General features: G+C 36.0%; 1 long non-coding RNA gene across 1 annotated transcript in view; it reads right to left on the minus strand.

Annotated features, from left to right (window-relative positions):
• Positions 1-7,106: 7,106 nt before the first annotated feature.
• Positions 7,107-19,374, minus strand: part of LOC125754679 (uncharacterized) — a 171,998-nt gene continuing 159,730 nt past the window's right edge. The window contains exon 4 of the long non-coding RNA XR_007409426.1: positions 7,107-9,342. This is a non-coding gene — a long non-coding RNA (uncharacterized LOC125754679). The remainder of the gene's footprint in view (positions 9,343-19,374) is intronic.

The raw sequence follows: 19,374 nt of genomic DNA on the forward strand, positions 1-19,374 counted from the left end.
CAGTCACTCTAAAATGACCTGGAGAGGATAAAGTGTCTGGATGTCAGGGGAAGGCAAACTAGAAAATCAGATTTTGCCAGTGTCGAGGGAAATTGGCCCTACATTTAGACAAATGTGTGTTATTATGACTGGAGGATAAAACAGCTCCTGAGAAGAGAAACAACTCCCACAAAGTACCCCTAGGGCAATGGGGAGCCACAGCGAAGTATCTCACATTTGGGCATCTATTCGGTCTGGGTAATGCTGAAACCACACTCCCAGTGAATAATATATGTAGAGGTAATTTTCTTATAATCATGTTAACATTTAAAAAATTCAGCAAGGTTAATAAGGATTGTACAAAGTTATCGTCAGGGTACACAAGTAGGCATAAGTTCACATTAGAGAGGTAGAGCTGCACTATGATGTAGTACTTTCTCCAATAATAAGCTTAGAGGCAATGCCTGTGTGGCCAGTCCTGGGCAGTAATGTGCATGAAATAGACCCTCTGGTGAGGAGGCATGCAGTTGTGATCCAGCATTTCCAACTTCCCTGGTTTAAAAAACCCCACCATGGTCTGCTCTTTTAGCCACCAAGATGATGTCACTGAACACTGAACTGGCAAGTGATGCAGAGAATCAGCTCTCATGTGCTGGTCTGAGCCAGCTCCAGCACAAAACTAGATCTGTGCCCTCTAGAGCAAAACAAAGTCCACCCACTTTGGGATCCACAAGAGAAAGGTCATGCCAAGTTAGAGATACACCGGTGTGCAAACTAGATGAAGGATTTCAATAGGTTCTTACAGCACAGGAAATGGAGATCAATTAACAAGACTCACAATCTACTTTATCTAGTTTCTTAGGGAGGGAACATTGTGGGGTATTTTCATAGTCACTCATTTTAAATCAGAGACTTTCAGAAAGATAGGTGAGGGTTTGAGTCTCAGCTCTGCCACTCATCAACTGTCTGACTTTCAGCATGTTGTTTACTCCATCCCCTAGTCTCCATTCTGGTGAAATAAAGTTATAATGTCTATGCCCACAAAAGGGTGGTCAAAGGCCTAAAGGAAATGGAACATTTTGTGTTTTCTTATAAAGCATGTGTTTTTTAATTTAAGCATGAGATGGGTTTAACATTGTCTTTTAAAGTGAATAAATAAATACATGTAAAAGTGCTTAGCATTATTTTCTAATTTTCAAATATTGGCAGACATAAGTCCCTAAATAAAAGCTTTTGGGGTCTTTAGAACAAAAATTTTGATAAGAACTATTGAAGAATTTAGGAAGGTGGCCATAAATCTGCTTCATAGTTTTGTGACCTGACTTTCAAAACATCAACTCTCTCTCACTGTTTCTCTCCAAAAAATACAACATGGCCATGGATCAGAATGCAAAACACCATCTACATTGCAAAGTAGTAGGAAATCAAAAGGTACTATATCCCTTGTGTCTGTGTGCAGCCTACATGAATGCTCAGAAGATCCATCCTCCTCAGTTAATAAGGAGACATGACTGTGTGTATACCCTACTTCAGTGGTATTTTCCCCCCAATTTTTGTCATTCAATGCATGTCATTCTAGAGTTTTCTTTTTTCATGCAACTTGATACTATTCCATATCACTACATAACATTCTACCTCACTTTGCATAAACTATAATACTATTCCATTGCATGGATGGATTTATGTATGTTTGTATTGTGCCCCATATTACATCACAAGCATCCTTTCCAAAAACTAAATGTAGTATCTCTTGCTCTGAGGATTTACAGGAATATAGATAAGTGCCATCAGCTGACCAAAGCTGGTATTCTGCACAAGAAGAATGAAAGGGAAACATGATCTAGGACACTAGGGCAATGAAAGACCAGGTTCATAGGCAAGACTCTCCAGTCCATGGGATATTCCATCATTACCCAATGACAAAGTTAGTGTGTATGTCTCTATCTTCCTCTCAAAACAATATTCTGTATAACACAATGACATATATTATTTCTATCTTTTTTTCCTTCATCATAGAAATGCTCATTGAAAATTCTAACACTTGGTTGTAAGATTCAGTGTAAACATGTATCCCAAGTTTTTATTCTACCCATATATATTTTAATAAACTCTATGAATAACCCTTTTCAACACTTCCATAGCATATTTTCACTCTTATTTGTCTACATCGTAATATAACTTTAATGGGGTATGTTCCACACACCTTAGAAATAATAATCTAAGTTATTTTTCTACTACAAAGTAATATATTCTTAAGATAAACAATTAATAGGGAAATTTCTTCAGTAAGACCATTAAACAGCCCTCTTGCCTCATTGTTTTCTCTATTGCTAGATTCATATACATTTTAGAAAAAAATGTGATCACTTTAGGTTACTGAACATCATCCAACTAGTTTTAATCTATCCCCAATTTCTCAGAGGAACTTTATGCATAAGTATCCAGGACTTGAATATATCCTTGAATAAAATATCTAAGCCTGCAAGGTGAGGTGTCACAATTAAATCAACATGGAGGGCAAATACTATTACTAGAAATTCTCCACATACTAACCTTAGTCTACTGAAAATGACCAAGCAATAAGATTCTCAAATGAGGGGCACCTGGGGGGCTCAGTGGTTGAGCATCTGCCTTTGGCTCAGGGTGTGATCCCGGGGTCCCGGGACCAAGTCCCACATCTAGCTCCCTGCAGGGACCCTGCTTCTCCCTCTGCCTCTCTCTTTCTGTATCTCTCATGAATAAATAAATAAAATATTTTTTAAAAAAGATCCCCAAATGAGTACTTTATATTTTCTTTTTTTTAAAGATTGATTGATTGATTGATTCAGAGAGAGCGAAAGAGAGGCAGAGACACAGGCAGAGAGAGAAGCAGGCTCCATGCAGGGAGCCCGACGTGGGACTCGATCCCGGGGCACTAAACCGCTGCGCCACCGGGGCTGCCCACTTTATATTTTCTAATACATTTTATAACATCAAATTTTTCCACTTTTGCTCTTTGGTTAAAAATTAAGTTCTTACACAGTAAGTTAAGCTTTTAGTCATGTAAGGAACATTTATGCCTTATCAATATATTAATTTGGAAGTTAGATTCTGACAACCCCTTTCTTAAACATTGGCTTTGGACATTTGTGCAGGGAAAAAAGGGGCATAGGCTAAGGGTTCTCTTAAATGCATGTCTCTTAATATGAGCATGCAGAGAAAATATGCCAAAGAATTAGTAATAAGCACGAGACTCATTTTCAGTAGAATGCTGAGCATTGGCTAGTGGACATAATGGGAATTATCTCATTTTGTATAAGTAAGCCTTCCGTTGTCTTTGATTGATTAGGCTACTTTGCTACTCTGTAAGGGGCAGAAGCTAACTTGTAGAAAACTGATAGTAATGCCACAGTTTCCTGTCCATTCCAATGTAAATGATTCCTGTTCTGAGTAATGCACATATATTTTGTCCTATAGAAAATAATGTTAGTAACTCAAGTTATGATTTTGAAAGCTTTTCATAGTTCATTATCAATTACTGAGTTAAAGAAGTGGCAAGAGTGGGCATCCTTGTTTTGTTCTTGATCTTAGGAGGAAAGTTTTCAGTCTGTCACTATTAAGTCTGATGTTAGTTCTAGGTTTTTTGTTTTTGTTTTCGTTAACATACTCTATTACACGGAGGAAGTTTATTTTTAAACTCAGCTTGTGAAAGTTTTGTGTTTTTTTAAGATTATATATTTATTTATGAGAGATATAGAGGCAGAGACATAGGCAGAGAGAGGAGCAGGCTCCCTGCAGGGAGCCTGATGTGGGACTCGATCCTAGGACCCCGGGATCACACCTGAGCCAAAGGTAGACACTCAACCGCTGAGCCACCCAGGTTCCCCGAGGTTTTGGGTTGTTTTTTTTTTTTTTTAATCATGAAAGGGTGTTGAATTTTACCAAATACTTTTTCTGCATCAATTGAGATGATCATGGGGGGTTCCCCTTTGTTTTGTTAATATAATGTATTACAATGATTGATTTTTATGTGTTGTATCACCCTCACCTTCCTGAGGAAAATCCCAATTTATCCTGGTGTACAATCCTTTTAATAAACTGCTGTGTTGGCTTTGCTTGTATTTTGTAGAACATTTTTGCCTTTATATTCATAAGAGCTATTGGTCTGCAGTTTTCTTGTGATGGCTTTGTCAAGATTTGGCATCAGGGTAATACTGGCCTTATAGTATGAATTAGAAGTGTTTTTTGGAGGTGTTTGAGAAGAACTGATGCTAATTTCTCTTAACTGTTTGATAGAAGTCACCAGTAAGCCATCTGGTTTGAACTTTTCTTTGTTGGAATTTTTCATTACTGATTACATCTCCTTGCAATCATAGTACTATTCAGATTTTCTACTTGTACTTAAATTGGTTTTGCTTGCATGTTTCTAGGAATTTGTCTATTTCACCTAGGTTATCTAATTTGTTGGAATTCAGTTGTTCATAGTATTCACCAATAATCCTTTTTCTTTCCTGTAAGGTTGGTTGTAATGTCACACTTCCATTCCTGAATTTAGTAATTTCAACCTAATCTTTTTTTGGTCATTATAGCTAATGGTTTCAATTTGTTAATACCTTAAAAGAGCCATTATAGGTTTTGTTGATTCTGTTTTCTTCATTTTGTAAATCTCCACTTAAATCTTCACTGTTTCCTTGCTTCTATTTGGTTTGGGTTTAGTCTATTCTTTTTTTCTTTTTATAGTTCCTTAGAGTAGAAAGTCAAGATTTTTTAATTATAGACAACATACAATATTATATAGTTTCAGGTGTACAACATAGTGATTCAACAATTATGAAATGCTCACCATGGTAAGAGTGGTTAACATCTACACTTATGCAAAGTTATCATAATGTTATTGACTATATTCTGTAGGTGTACTTTTCATCCCCATGACTTATTTATTTTATAACTACAAGTTTGTAGTTTTTAATCCCTCCACTTATTTCACCCATTCCCTCCCCTGCCCTCTCTGGCAACCAACAGATTGTTCTCTGTATTTATGAGTCTATTTATGTTTGTTTGTTTACTCATTTGGTTTTTTTTTTTTTTAGTTTCCTCATATAAGTGAAATCATATGGTATTCATCTTTTTCTGCTTTCTTCACTTACCACAATACCTTCTAGGTCCATCCATGTTGTCACAAAATGCAAGATTTCATTCTTTTTATGGATAATATTCCAGTGTGTGTATGACATTTTCTTTATCCATTTATCAATTGATGGATAATTAGGTTCCTTTCATAACTTGGCTATTGTAAGTAATGCAGCAATAAACACAGGGATACATAAATCTTTTCAAATTAGTGTTGTTCTTGCTGGGTAAATATTCAGAAGTGGAGTTTCTGAGTTATAGGGTATTTCTATTTTTAATTTTGAGGAAACTCCATACCATTTCCCACTGTGGCTGCATTAATGTACATTCCCAATAACAGTGCATGAAAGTTTCCTTCTCTCTAAATCCTACCAACACTTGTTATTTCTTGTATTTCTTATACTAGGAAAGTCAGGATATTGATTTGAGATCCTTCTTTTTTTAATGTATATTCTTATGGCTGTAAATATCTCTCCAAGCACTGCTTTATCTGCATCCCATAAGTTTTGTTAAATTACATTTTCAGGGAGAAGAAATGTGTGGGAAATATCAGAAAGGGAGACAGAACGTAAAGACTGCTAACTCTGGGAAACGAACTAGGGGTGGTAGAAGGGGAGGAGGGCGGGGGGTGGGAGTGAATGGGTGACGGGCACTGGGGGTTATTCTGTATGTTGGTAAATTGAACACCAATAAAATAAAATAAAATAAAAATTACATTTTCATTTTCATTGTCTCAAAGTGTTTTCTAATTTTCCTTGTGATTTCTTTTTGACTCACTGGTTTTTAAAGGGTGTGTTCTATACTTTCCACATATACTGGATTAATATGAATACTTTTTATTATCAATTTCTAATTTCATTCCATTGTGGTCAGGGAACATACTTTGCATGATTTTAATTTTTCTAAATTTATTGAGAGTTGCTTTGTGGTTTAACATATGGTCTATCCTGAAGCATATGCCATAGGCACTTAAGAATGTATATTCTGCTTTTGGACTTATCTCCTAATTTGCGGCTTCTTTATTTTGCAGGCTCAAATCTGCTGTTTGTCTGCTCTAGTGTATTTTTTATTTCAGTTACTATACTTCTCAACTTTAAAGTTTCTATTTAGAAACTTTCTATATTTTTATTGATATTAACTATTTGCTAAGACATCATTTGCAGATTTTCTTTAGTTCTTTGCATATGGCTAATTGAGCTCTGTGACAATATTTAAGATAGATGACTTAAAATTTTTGTCTATTAAGTCAAATGCATGGGCTTTCTCGGGAAGTTTGGAATGGGGCCATGGTGGTTTATAATGCCACAGAACTCTCTTACTGAGATTCTCCTTTTTATCTTGATTAGACATTTGCCTGGTTGTTGGAAACTATAAAGTTAATTTTGACATTTTTTCCAATGAATATGTTGCTTTTTTATGGAAGTATCAGCTTTTGGATCTCTCTATTCTGCCATTTTCACTGATATCTTTGCCCCTCCATTTGTATCTTAATTCCACATTTGAACTCTACCTCTTTCATTGTCTATGTCCTCAAAAATAGTCAGTTGTGCTTCTAGTTTTGCAGGCCAACATCATTTTAAAAGATGCTATTTTGCCTTCCATGCCCTGTGAACAAATCAAAGGTGACAAATTGAAAATCCATAGTTTTGTAATTGAATTATTTGCTGGATTTGGGTTACACAGCCCATGTTAACTTCTTCTTTGTTTTAGAGATGAGACCTCCAAAATCGCTAACTTCCAGGGAGGATTACTACTTGCCGAGTCCAGTAGTTGTGCAGCCCCCGTTACACCAAATGGGTGGGTAAATAGTGCCCATCTTCAAAGGATTTATTATTCACTGCATTTTATTTTGTCATAAAAAATACTAGTAAAAACAAAATGTTATTAGACAGAATTGACAAAGTTGCTTATTGACAAAATATAAGAAGAAAGTATAAAATTATGCAGTCATTTAAAGAATAGGACATTTAAAAATATCTACATAAAATGAAAATACTAGGTGAAAATAAATCAGGTTACAGACCAATACATCCAAAATTGTATGATTTATGTAAAACTCCCATAAACTTGAAAAACCATTTTACATGGTTTTATCTTGAAACAAAAAGCCAAGTAAAACCTTAGAAAAAATTGTGAATGCTATTTCTAAAGCTGATGAAATAAATTTCTTGTGAAAACAAGAGGAAACAGGGTCATAGCTTGTAGTGAGTGATAGTTTCAACTTTACTGTTCGATTACACTATTTCATAAGAAGTGCATACAGTTATGCACCTAAACATAACTTTCTAAAAACACAAGGAGTATAAAAAGAAATATTAGACCTAAATGAAACAAAAAATGCAAGTGGAGCTACAATAATAGAAAAATTAAAAATCAGGAAAAAGCTTTAGAAAGCATTTGTAAAGATATTTCCTGCGTATCCAAATTTATGTTCCTTATTAAAATTTATCTGAAAGGACTACAAAGATATTTAACAAATCAAACAGAAAAGTCTGGAAGACCAGTCCCCCTGCAAATTGATGAAATCAAGAATCTGCTGTATTAGACATAGTGAAAGAAGAAACAGTGAAATGCACATTAAGATTAAAAAGTACAGATGAAATGAGATAAAATGCAAAATTTTATTTATTTTAATTTATTCATAGAGACTCAGAGAGAGAGAGAAGAGGCAGAGACACTGGCAGAGGGAGAAGCAGGCTCCATGCAGGGAGCTCAACACAGGATTCGATCCCGAGTCTCCAGGATCAGGCCCTGAGCTGAAGGCGGCGCCAAACCGCTGAGCCACCGGGGCTGCCCTTTTTAATATATTTCATTGTTCATATTTCTGTATTACTTAGTGTGTATCATGTTGGTGATGTATTTCTCAAATACTCTCAAAATCAGGATTGTCTGATAAAAATGATACATACTAGTTATAAATAAATAAAAAGATCTCTTACATAAAAATTTTCCAAATGAATAGGTACAGCTCCGAGTGGCTCTTTCTCAATATACCCTTTACTACTATGTTTGTATATAAACTTTCAGTAATGTCATTTCATTTTCTATACCTATAGAAATCCCACTCTATCACTTCCCTCTCTATATCGCTCTCATTTAAATTTGTCTCCCCTCCTTCTCACTTTCCCTCCCTTCTCTTACTTTGTCATCTTTCTCCTCTCCCTCCACTCTCTCTCATAGTGTTTCTCATTCCCTCTTTTTCTCTCCAATTTTTTATCATTCACTATTAGTAATGAAACTCAACAACACCCATATTCTATGTTAAACTATTCACAAATTCTCACAGTTTGGGTGTTTTCGCAAATAACCAAATATGTCAATTTATATTGACCTAAGTTTTCTACCATGTGATGTATGTTTCAGTACACAATCTATTTCATGCTCATGCTTATACACTTGCTCTAAGGATTCGAGAAAATTTTAAAAACTGCTATTCCCACAGTTACAGTTTATTATAGTGAAAATTCAGGCCAAATATGTCAAAATATGCAAAAGAAAAAGGTATATGGGACAGAGTCCAGAACAAACTAAGCTCAAGTTTCCAGGTGTCTTTTTCCAATGAATTTGCACAGGGGCACTCTTAAGTGCCTCCAGGAAACAGTCGTGCTGACACATGTGAAATGTTGCTAAAAATGCTCACTCGAGCCTTGGTGTCTAGACATTTTGGTACAGTTAGTCACACAAGTATGTGATTGACCTCATCTACTTGTACCTCTGCCCATCTTCCCCTTCTCAAGCCAAAACAAACCTCCACCATAAATGATAAAGTTAAATGGCATATAAAAACAAACATATCAGGTAGAATATTCCTGTATACAGAGATTATTTCCCAGAAGTTAGTCCAAGGCTGTTTGTGAAGATAGCCCTTTCTTTAGAATATGCAATGTTTGAGAAGACCAGGCCAGTTAAGTTAATCCTCTCCTGCCCAGTCAGCTCCCCTGACCCTAGGTGTAGGCCCTCTTATAGCAAAATTATCACATTTTTTTCTGTGCATCTACATTTGGTATAGCATTTATATAATAGATACAAAAAATATATATAACTTCAGCACGAAGTTGGATAAGCCAGTATTGGGAATGGTACTGCTGCATTTCATTCATTATAACCAGGGATCCTTCTAATTATTTACCATAAAAGTTTATAGTTACCCAGTAATTAGTCTGCCAGAAGCTGTATATTCCACAGACCAATGGAACAGTAAGCAGTAGTTCTTGGAAATTCTTCTCAAATGATATCCTTTGTAGTAAATATAATCTGAAAAGTAAGAGCCAAAAGATACCAACACATTATGAGAGTTCCACTCAGTCATTAACTATAGGACCTGTTTCGTTATAATGTATGACCAAAATGTCTCAGAGCAATACCACTCAGGTCTCCAGGTTTCCATTCAAAGTTATTAGATTAAAAAAAACAGGGGTGGTCTTGGAAAATACATGCTTTGCTCTTTTGAGCCTTAGGGTATAACTGTACTAAGAAACAATATTTTCTTGCTCTGAGTCTCTCAGGACACCAATGTTTCCTTTTTCCATAACCAATTCCTTTAGCCTCAGGTCCTATTGTTCCTTTTCTCTGTTTTTTTTTTTTAAGATTTTATTTATTTATTCATGAGAGACACAGAAAGAGAGAGAGAGGTAGACACAGGCAGATGGAGAAGCAGGCTCCACGCAGGGAGCCTGACGTGGGACTGGATCCCGGGTCTCCAGTATCAGGCCCTGGGCTGAAGGCAGTGCTAAACCACTGAACCACCCGGGCTGCCCCCTTTTCTCTGTTTTGCATTGATTTTTAACCTAAACTTTTCCATACTTCAAAGGTATTATAGGTCAAGGCATTTTGTTGGTCCATATCATCAGCACCGATACCAGTCTAACAATTATCTACCTTCAACAGTTTCAACGTTTTCTGTGTAAAGAGAAACTCAGTCCATTCTCATCCATATAGGATAGGGTCACGTAAGTAAAGAACTAGTGGGCTTTCTCGGCCACTAGGAAAAACAGCTGCCTTCACTGTCAACCCCAATTTTGCCAGATGAAGTTAAGGTGCTGTCCATCCCATCAGACCCTTAGGAACACTGATGTAAAGGTTTAATGGTATATAGTTCTTGCTCAGGTATCATTTCTGCATCTGGCATGTGCAACCCTTATCCTAAGACCACTGAGTCAGGTAGGAAAAAGGAAAGTTGGGGTGATTTGCGGAAGCATTGTATAGTTGTACCAGCATCCTCCTTGACCTCCTCTTCTACCAAACCACCCAGAAAAACAAGAATCTACCAAGCAAGGATTCTCCTTTGTCCCCTTCTCACATTGAACATGAGTTCATATTCATGAAGGTGAGTAAACTTTCATGTCTTTATCTCCACTAATTTTAGACAACTAGTGTTTTAATTGCCCATTCTAAATACCAAATCACTACTCTGAGGATGATATGTAATATGATATATCCACTTGATATATCTTTGATCATCATTGGAACCTATGGGCTGTAACATACGATCCTTGGTCTGAAGGAGTGTAACTTGATGGTTTCAATTCGTACAATATCTCCTGTTCCAATCCTTTATAAAGTTTTGAGAATTTGCATCTACCACTGGGTAGGCAAAATTTAGTCCACATAAATACCTATTTCTGTCAGGACTTAGGTGTAATTTCCTAAGGCTACTGGTAGTAGTCTAATGTTATTTATGTGCCAGCTATGTGTGGAGACTTTCTCTCCTGGGGAAATATGTCACATAACCATCTGTAGTTTTTATCTCTCTGATTGAGAAACAGAACATTTTTGTTGACTTTTTGCACCTTAGAAGGTTCAAGTGGACTATAGTGGTTATCGGGTCATCTCTGCATTGCTGCAGCTACTCCATATTCACCAATTTTATGAACCAGGTTGCCATCACGAACAAGCACACCGGAAAGTCCATTTGTTGATTCAAATTACCTTCAGATACAGGAAGTTCTTCAATGTGCTTCTTAAATTTCCATAGTAATTTTCACAGGGCTGTGACATGTGCAGGAATCCTTTAATTATCCAATTTTTCCATTGCCCATCTACCTCTTTCCATGGCCAGTCCACTGGCAATCTCCCAAATACACCTATCTCAATGATGTGTAAGAACAAACCCAGACTTTTAAATTTTTATTGTTTTTCAACTCTTTTATTACTTCAAGGAAAAGAGCATGCAGTTCAGCCCATTGAGCTAATGTATTCCTATCTTCCTTATTCAGGGTTTTTTCCATCAGCAGGTTATAAAGCAGCAGCCTTCCAAAAAGTATGCTTCCCATCCACCTTGTAATTGACATCTATAAACCAAGCAGGTGCCTTTTTTGGTCAATTGAGAGTTGTGCATAGAACACCACCCATGTGACAATAGGATCTGCAGTTATTCAGGTGACTTCAAAGTTGGCATAAGGCAAAAGAACCTCCCTAATCATAATAAACACAATGAGTATATTTTTTCCATTCCTCCAGTAGCATGTTCCTTCTGGAAGGCATCTTTAATGCCTTCCTTATTAGATATTACCCAAGACATTGTATGTAATAGTTTCAAGATTATTTTATGTCCTCCAGTCATAAGGGGCAATTTCAATAAAGACCCAATAGCAAATCAATAATTGTCTGTCATTATGCAGTGTACTTCCTTGTCTGTAAACTTTGTAGTCCAAAATTCCAGTGGTCACTGCTGGGCAGCATTCATATATTTTGCCATAAGCTCCAGTCAGCATAAGTGCAAGCTGCAGATACTTTCAAAATCATATCTGAGTGTGTATCATAAAGGCTCAAAGTCATTAACTAAGACACTACTTTTTGCATTTCAGACATAGCCTGGTGTTGTTCAGGTGGCCTTCCTACAGATGGCATTATGGATTGGAGCAAGCAATATTCTCAGAGAGGGAATGCATCCTAAATTAAATTTTAAATTTTTTTAAATTAAAAATAAAAGCCAACCAAGTATTGTGCTTCTTGCTTATTTCCAAGGGTAAGCAAAGACATCATTTTATAAAATGTCTTAGGAGCTCCTGCCCATGTTATTCCTATGAATTTCACCATTTGTAAAGGCTCTTGGATCTTTGCTGGATTTATCAGTAAGCCATTTTTAGTCATGTGTATCACCACTGCATTAAGTTGTATCTTGTTCTTCAGTTTCTTTTTTTTAAGATTTTATTTATTTATTCATGAGAGATGCAGAGAGAGAGAGGCACAGACACAAGCAGAGGGAGAGGCAGGCTCCATGCAGGGAGCCTGACATGGGACCCGATCCTGGGTCTCCAGGATCACACCCTGGGCTGAAGGCGGCGTTAAATCGCTGAGCCACCCGGGCTGCCCTGTTCTTCAGTTTCTGCTATCATGACAACCTCAAAGCACTCAACATCTGCATCAAGTCCAAATCCCTTTTAACCAAATTATTACAGTCAGCTAGTGAATTCAGATAAAACTGTGGCAATATAATAAATGCAAATTGAGATCCCCTTTATATAAAGAAAACTTGTGGCTGACTTGTTCTCATGATTGGTATTTTTAAAAAGAATTTTCAAGATCAATCACTGAAAAGTCACCTTATTTAGCTTTCATTTTTTCTCTTTTTTTTTGGACTGCTGATGCTATATGAAGTTCTACATTATCCAGGACTTGATAATCTGCTATTGGTCTCTATGTACCATCTGCCTGTTCATTGGCTACACAGGGCTGTTGTGTAGCATTTATTGGTTGCAGAATTTTAATTTCTAATATGTCATTCATTAAAATAGTAGTCTTTTTCTCTACCAAGTATTCTATACTATTTCAATTTAACAACTTCTGTGAGCTTAGGAAATTCTGTAGGTTCCTATTTAGTATGTCCAATTAATACTGACTATAGGGTGAACTTACATGTCTTCTGTTTTATAATCCTACATAGAGAAAATGTTCTTATGTAGTGTTCAGTAGACATATATCCTTCTCAATAATACATGCAGGGAAAGGAAATGCAATAACTTTACATAGAGTCTGTTCAAACATTCAATTTCCATCCATACATTGACCTTACTCCCAAAAACCACAGTATCCTTATATTCTCCCATTATCAGTGTCAGCCCCATCAATGCTACCTTATTCATCCCCATCCTTTTTTTTATCCCCATCCTTTTTTTTTTTTATCCCCATCCTTAATAATGATTTAGAATTCCACTTTGCTGGAGTAAATCCCTTGACTATCACATAATTCTTTCCTTATTCTCTTGTCAATCACTCTAATTTTCTTAGCATCTGTGAGACCCATAAAGGTCAGCTGATATAACAAATCTTGGACCATTGCTTGATTTTGCAACAACAAGGTTACATGGGGTAACAATGCAAAAGAGTTTCTCTAAATCACAGCATTTATCATGATCTAGGTAAGAGGTGCATTAAGTAGACGAACATCCTGATCATTGTAAAGCCAATCCAGCATATCACATATGCAACATATCAGCTGCTTCATCTTGAGAGTTCCAGTTGGCTTTTCAGGTAGGGAAAAGACCATTCCCCTTACCAGGAAAAAATAACTACAGTAGCTTTTATCCAGCCAAGGCTAGATTTCCTGCCATGATGCATGTTTAGATCATATACAGCCATCTGTTCATTAGTAAGCAGTAGGTTCTATCTCAATCCCAACATACTCTTTCATTCTGCAGCATTCAACATTAAGGAGACTCCTAGTTTAGTAATGAACACAATCCATTTTTACTCAAGGATCGTCAGGAAGCTACTGATACTGATCTACAAAAGGAGACAATTCTTTAACACTATACCCACTGGTTTTAGTAGTTTGGGGTATTTGCCTCCCCCAACACATGGAATACCTTCCTGGTGACCATATGTCATAGAGGGGCTATCTTTTGTTTCAGAACAGTTTTTCCCTTTAGCAGTAGCTCTAAGGCTAGTAGTTATAGCTTAGACTGACTAAAATCTGAGTTCAGTGCATTGTTAGGATCCACTCCAACACTCTCTATTTCATTTTGTCTATTACAGATTTTAAAAGATTACAGATTTTAAAAAGTTAGCTTGTTTCTCATTTTCTTATGTATTCAGGGGCTGACTAAAGCACGGCTGCTATCTCATACAATGGGTAACTAAGTAGCCCTTCAGTCATCAAAGGTCTGTCATCCATCACCATCCAGTCCATCACCCCCTTATCCTTCCTTTTCCCAAACAAGAAGACTACCATGTTTCAATGAGTCAGGGTCATTCCAGTGAATCCCATCTCTGATGCCAACTCTGCTGGATATCATCAAGACCACTCCCAAGTTTCATGACTTGCTAGAAGGATTCAAAGAACTCAAAAAAGTATAGAATTGTTGAATCGTGATATTATACACTTGAAATATAACCCTGTATGTTAATTATACTTCAATTTTTTTAAACACTCAGAAAAGCCCTTGTACTCATGGTTACAGCTTACTACAGTGAAAGAAAACAATTAAAATCAGCAAACAGAAAAAGGACATATGGGGAAAAGTACAGGAGAAGCCGGGTGCAAGCTTCCACCAGTCCCTTCTCAGAGAAATCACATACAGACACACCTAACTCTACCAGAAATAATGTATGCCAACCTGGAAATCTCACTCGAGCCTTGGAGGCTTTTACTAGAGGTCAGTCACATAGGTATGCAGTAACTGTGACTGACCACAGCTGCTCATATTTCAGGCCATCCCCCAGAGCAAAAACAGGCATTCAGAGTAAATCACCTTGTTAGAATAAATTTAACTGTTCAAATAGGTACAGCATGGCCCAAGGACTCAGACATATAAAAGTAAACTTGTCAGGTAGAATATTCCAAGGGCTCAGAGGTTATCCCCCAGAATCCTGCCAAGGGCCAGTCCAGAATACAGGCACTTCTTTGAAATGTACATCATCTGAACAACCCGGGCTTGCCAAGGTAATCTCCTGTCCACAATAAAAGTGACGTAAAGAACATATATTAATCTTTATAAATCTATGCCCAACAAATTAAATGTTTGTGAGGATCATCAAGAAATAAAATGTCCAAATGAAGAGTTTTTAATTCCCAACAATTTAATGTTAACAAAAATAACGATTTGTTTTCCACCATTTCTTCTAGGCTAAAAACAAAAATCACTGAATAAAAAATAGTTTTCCACTATCCAGATAAAGGCCGTGCCTTACAAAAAGTATTAATTTGGAAATTATATTCTAATAATTCCTCCGAAGGTGATTAGTTAACATATACCCAAAGGAAAGGAAAAGAAATCCTAGGTATAGAGGTCTCTCTAAATAAGGGCATATGTCTTAAAATAACCCCCATGAAGGGCACTTGATGAGATGAGCACTGGGTGTTATTCTATATGTTGGCAAATTGAACACCAATAAAAAATAAATTAATAAAATAAAATAAAATAAAATAACCCCCATGAACACCAAGACCCTTGGGAAAACTGATTTTTTTCTCATTTTTATTTCAAATTCCCCCACTGAAGTTTCAAGCTGTTACTGTGGAGCTTCTTTTATGATGTAGCCTGTGAAAATTTCAAGGCAATTGAAATTTCTGAAAAATAAAAATAAAGGATACTTCTTTTTTACAACAAAAGGAAAGTTCATAATGGTCTTGTGTAATAAATGTATTTTGGCTAATCTGGCACTTTACTGATAGGACATCAATATTACAATTGCCTTCTATAACTAAAAGGAAACTTGGTAATTAACTGCTTGCATAGTCAATATATAGAAAAATTCAGAGAGATTTTAGGACTTCACTAAAGTTCCAATTTTTTCTGATAAGTAATATCCATTTTGGCAGGGGAATTTTTAATATATAATGTTAAAATTTAAAAATATTATAAAAATTTATAAATGCATGAAATTAACTTCAAGTATCATAAAAGACTGAAAACTTTATTCTTTTTTTATCTTCCAAATTTTATTCTATGTCCATCAACATAAGCCATTTGAAAGTATTAAAAGCTAGCTAGGCTTTCCCTATACAGTTGTCAGGCTATTTTAGGACACAGAAACAAGGGAAGTAAATGAATAACTGGTGACTCAGCTACTTCCAGCTCCACTCACAAGGAGCTAACAATTTATCCCATATAACAGAGTTGTCAGGCAAAACTTTTTCAATAAAATATGTTACCTTCCCAAACATACACAGATACACTACATACATACATACATAAACATAGTCACAGTCATGGTAGACTCTCCAATCGGGCTGTTATGGATATAAGTATGCCACCTTTCCCTTGTGTAAATATTCCTAAAAACTATTTATACCAGCACCTATCAAATAACCTTTCCCAGTTGTCATTTCACAAGAATATTAGTGTAACAATCAGCTTGACATTAGGTTTCTATGGAAACTCAGGTATACAATTTTATCCTCAGAATCAAATATCATTAATGAATAAAATAATAAAAGTTATAAAGCAATTTTCTAACAATAACCATTGGAATAAAAAAATATAACAAGTAGGTTAAGGTGGACAAAAAAGATAAGCATTCTAGCTTTCTCATTAGACAAACCAATCCTGTTTCTTTTTTTTTTTTATGATAGTCACAGAGAGAGACAGAGAGAGAAGCGGAGACATAGGCAGAGGGAGAAGCAGGCTCCATGCACCGGGAGCCCGACGTGGGATTCGATCCCGGGCCTACCAGGATCGCGCCCTGGGCCAAAGGCAGGCGCTAAACCGCTGCGCCACCCAGGGATCCCACCAATCCTGTTTCAATACATGTTCAGGACCACCTTAGAACATGAAATAACAGGTACTTGTACTGAAAGAGATTTCAAATAATCTCCAAATCCCAGTGCAAATCCTCAAGAGCTCCAGATGACCTGGTACACAAGATTAAGATATTATTTCTATAGTACCTTAAATTTATCTTCAAAATCATAGCCTTGTACCACAGCTCAGTGGCTCACACTTGACTCACATTTCTAAAATAAATGCATGAGATAAAATAGAATATGTTAGGATCTGAACATTGAGATGACTCTAATGAGGAATCAGCATCTGAGTAATAATGGGAAAGTGAAATTTTCCTTACACCAAATCTCCAATTGATTCTTATAGACTACTTCATACAACAGCATAAAAAACCACTATTAGTAGAGATCACTTAACATATTTATTGAAGTATAATTAATATAATAATCTGTTTAAAATGTACAATTTAATGACTTTATAGTAAAGTTATACAATTATGAAACCATCATCACAATCTATACATTCTATTCAAATTTAGAACATTTCCTGGGATGCCTGAGTGGCTCAGCAGTTGAGCGTCTGCCTTTGGCTTAGGGAATGATCCCAGAGTCACAGGATTGAGTCCCACATCAGGCTTCCTGCATGGACCCTGCTTCTCCCTCTGCCTATGTCTCTGCCTCTCTCTCTCTCTCTGTCTCTCACGAATAAATAAATAAAATCTTTTTAAAAATAAAAAGAACATTTCCAATACCTGAAAAAATACTTTGTTCCCATTTGCAGGCAATTCACATTCCCAACCCCCAGACTCAGACCCAGGCAACCACTAGTATGTTTTCTGTTTCCATTAATTTATTTTTCAGGATATTTCATATAAATTGAAGCACATAATACAAGATGTTTCATGACTACTTTCTTTCACTTGGCAGAATATTTCCATAGCTCATACATGTTGTAACATTTATCAATACTTCCTTCTTTTCAGGGCTGAACAATATTCTGCCATATGAATATACCATATTTTATCTGTCCATCATTTTATGGGCATTGGGTTGTTAAATTTATTCCTAAGTATCTTTTTATATTACTGTACATATAATTGATGTCTTATTTTTGTTGTTGTATTGTTTATTGTTTTTTTGTATTGTATATTGTTAATGTAAAGAAACATAATTGATTTTTATATATTGATCTTGTATCCTGCAGCCTTGGTGAATTGATTTATTAGCTCAAATAATTTTTGTATAGACTTTTTAGGGAATGCTATATATAAGATGATGCCTTCTGCAAAGAGAAATAATTTTAATTCTTTTTTTCCAATCTGCATATCTTTTTTTCTTGTTCTTATCTAATTGCCCGGCTATAGCCTCCAGCATTATGTTGATTAGAAGTAGTAAGAGCAGACATCATTGTCTGTTTCTGAATTTAGGGGGAATATTTTTAGTCTTTCACCATTAAGTATAATAACAGCTTTGGAGACTTCACAGATGCTCTCTAACAGGTAAGGGATTTCTCTATTACTTTGTTGGGTGTGTTTATTATAAAAAGCTGGTGGATTTGAAGGAAATATTTTTTTTCTGTGTCGAGATAATTATGTAACTTTTATTCTTTACTCTATGAAATTGATATATTATTTTTTTTTGCCGTTAACTGGGTAGTTGGGCTATACTGCAAGATAGAATATAACATAAGTGTGGTCAAGGTTAAAAATCAGATCATAGTCATGTGGGAAGAGACAACTGTATGATTCAAGGTCACTGAGAATAAATGATACATATACACCAGGCTTACATGGTACAGCACTTAAAGCAAGAGGGGAGATGGTGTGCACAAGATACAACTCCTTGTAATGCAAAGTCCCCAGTGGATTAATTCTGTAGCCCACTCGGGCACTGTGACTGCATGCATATTACTTTGTGCTGTAGTGGAAGGAACCTCTCTATCATGTAGTCTGAAATACAGATAGCTGGGGGTGTGGCTAAGAGCCACTGATGCAGCATATTAGTAGAGCAATGGGGTATATATTAAGCCCAGAGAAGGAAAAGATAGTCCCTCACAAATTGATAGGCCCAGCACAGGCTGTGAGGGCCCTTTATCTCTCAGCAAGGAACTGTTCCAGGGCCAAAGCACATTCTTTTTTTACTGAAATATAACTGACATACAATGTTATGCTAGTTTCAGATATACGATACATTGATTCAGCAATTCTATACCTTACTCAGTGATCACCACAATAAATGTAGTCACCATCTCTCAGCATACACTATCACAATATTATTGATTACATTTTCTATGATCTTTTTATCTCCATGAGTTATTTATTTTATAACTAGAAGTTTATAACTCTTAATCCCTTTTACCTGCTTTTCCCATTGCCCCAGCCACCCACCCCCACTCTGGCAACCACCAATTTCTTTGTATTTATAGTCTGTTTTTCTTTTGTTTATTTAGATTTCATATATAAGTGAAATCATATGTATGTCCTTCACACTCTGACTTATTTTACTTAACCGTAACACATTCTACATCCATCCATGTTATCCCGAATGGCAAGATCTCATTCTTATTTGTGGCTGAGTAATATTCCATTATATATATAAAACATATATTCTAGGATATTTAT

This window comes from Canis lupus, chromosome X, assembly GCF_003254725.2.
Source record: "Canis lupus dingo isolate Sandy chromosome X, ASM325472v2, whole genome shotgun sequence".
NCBI lineage: Eukaryota > Metazoa > Chordata > Mammalia > Carnivora > Canidae > Canis > Canis lupus.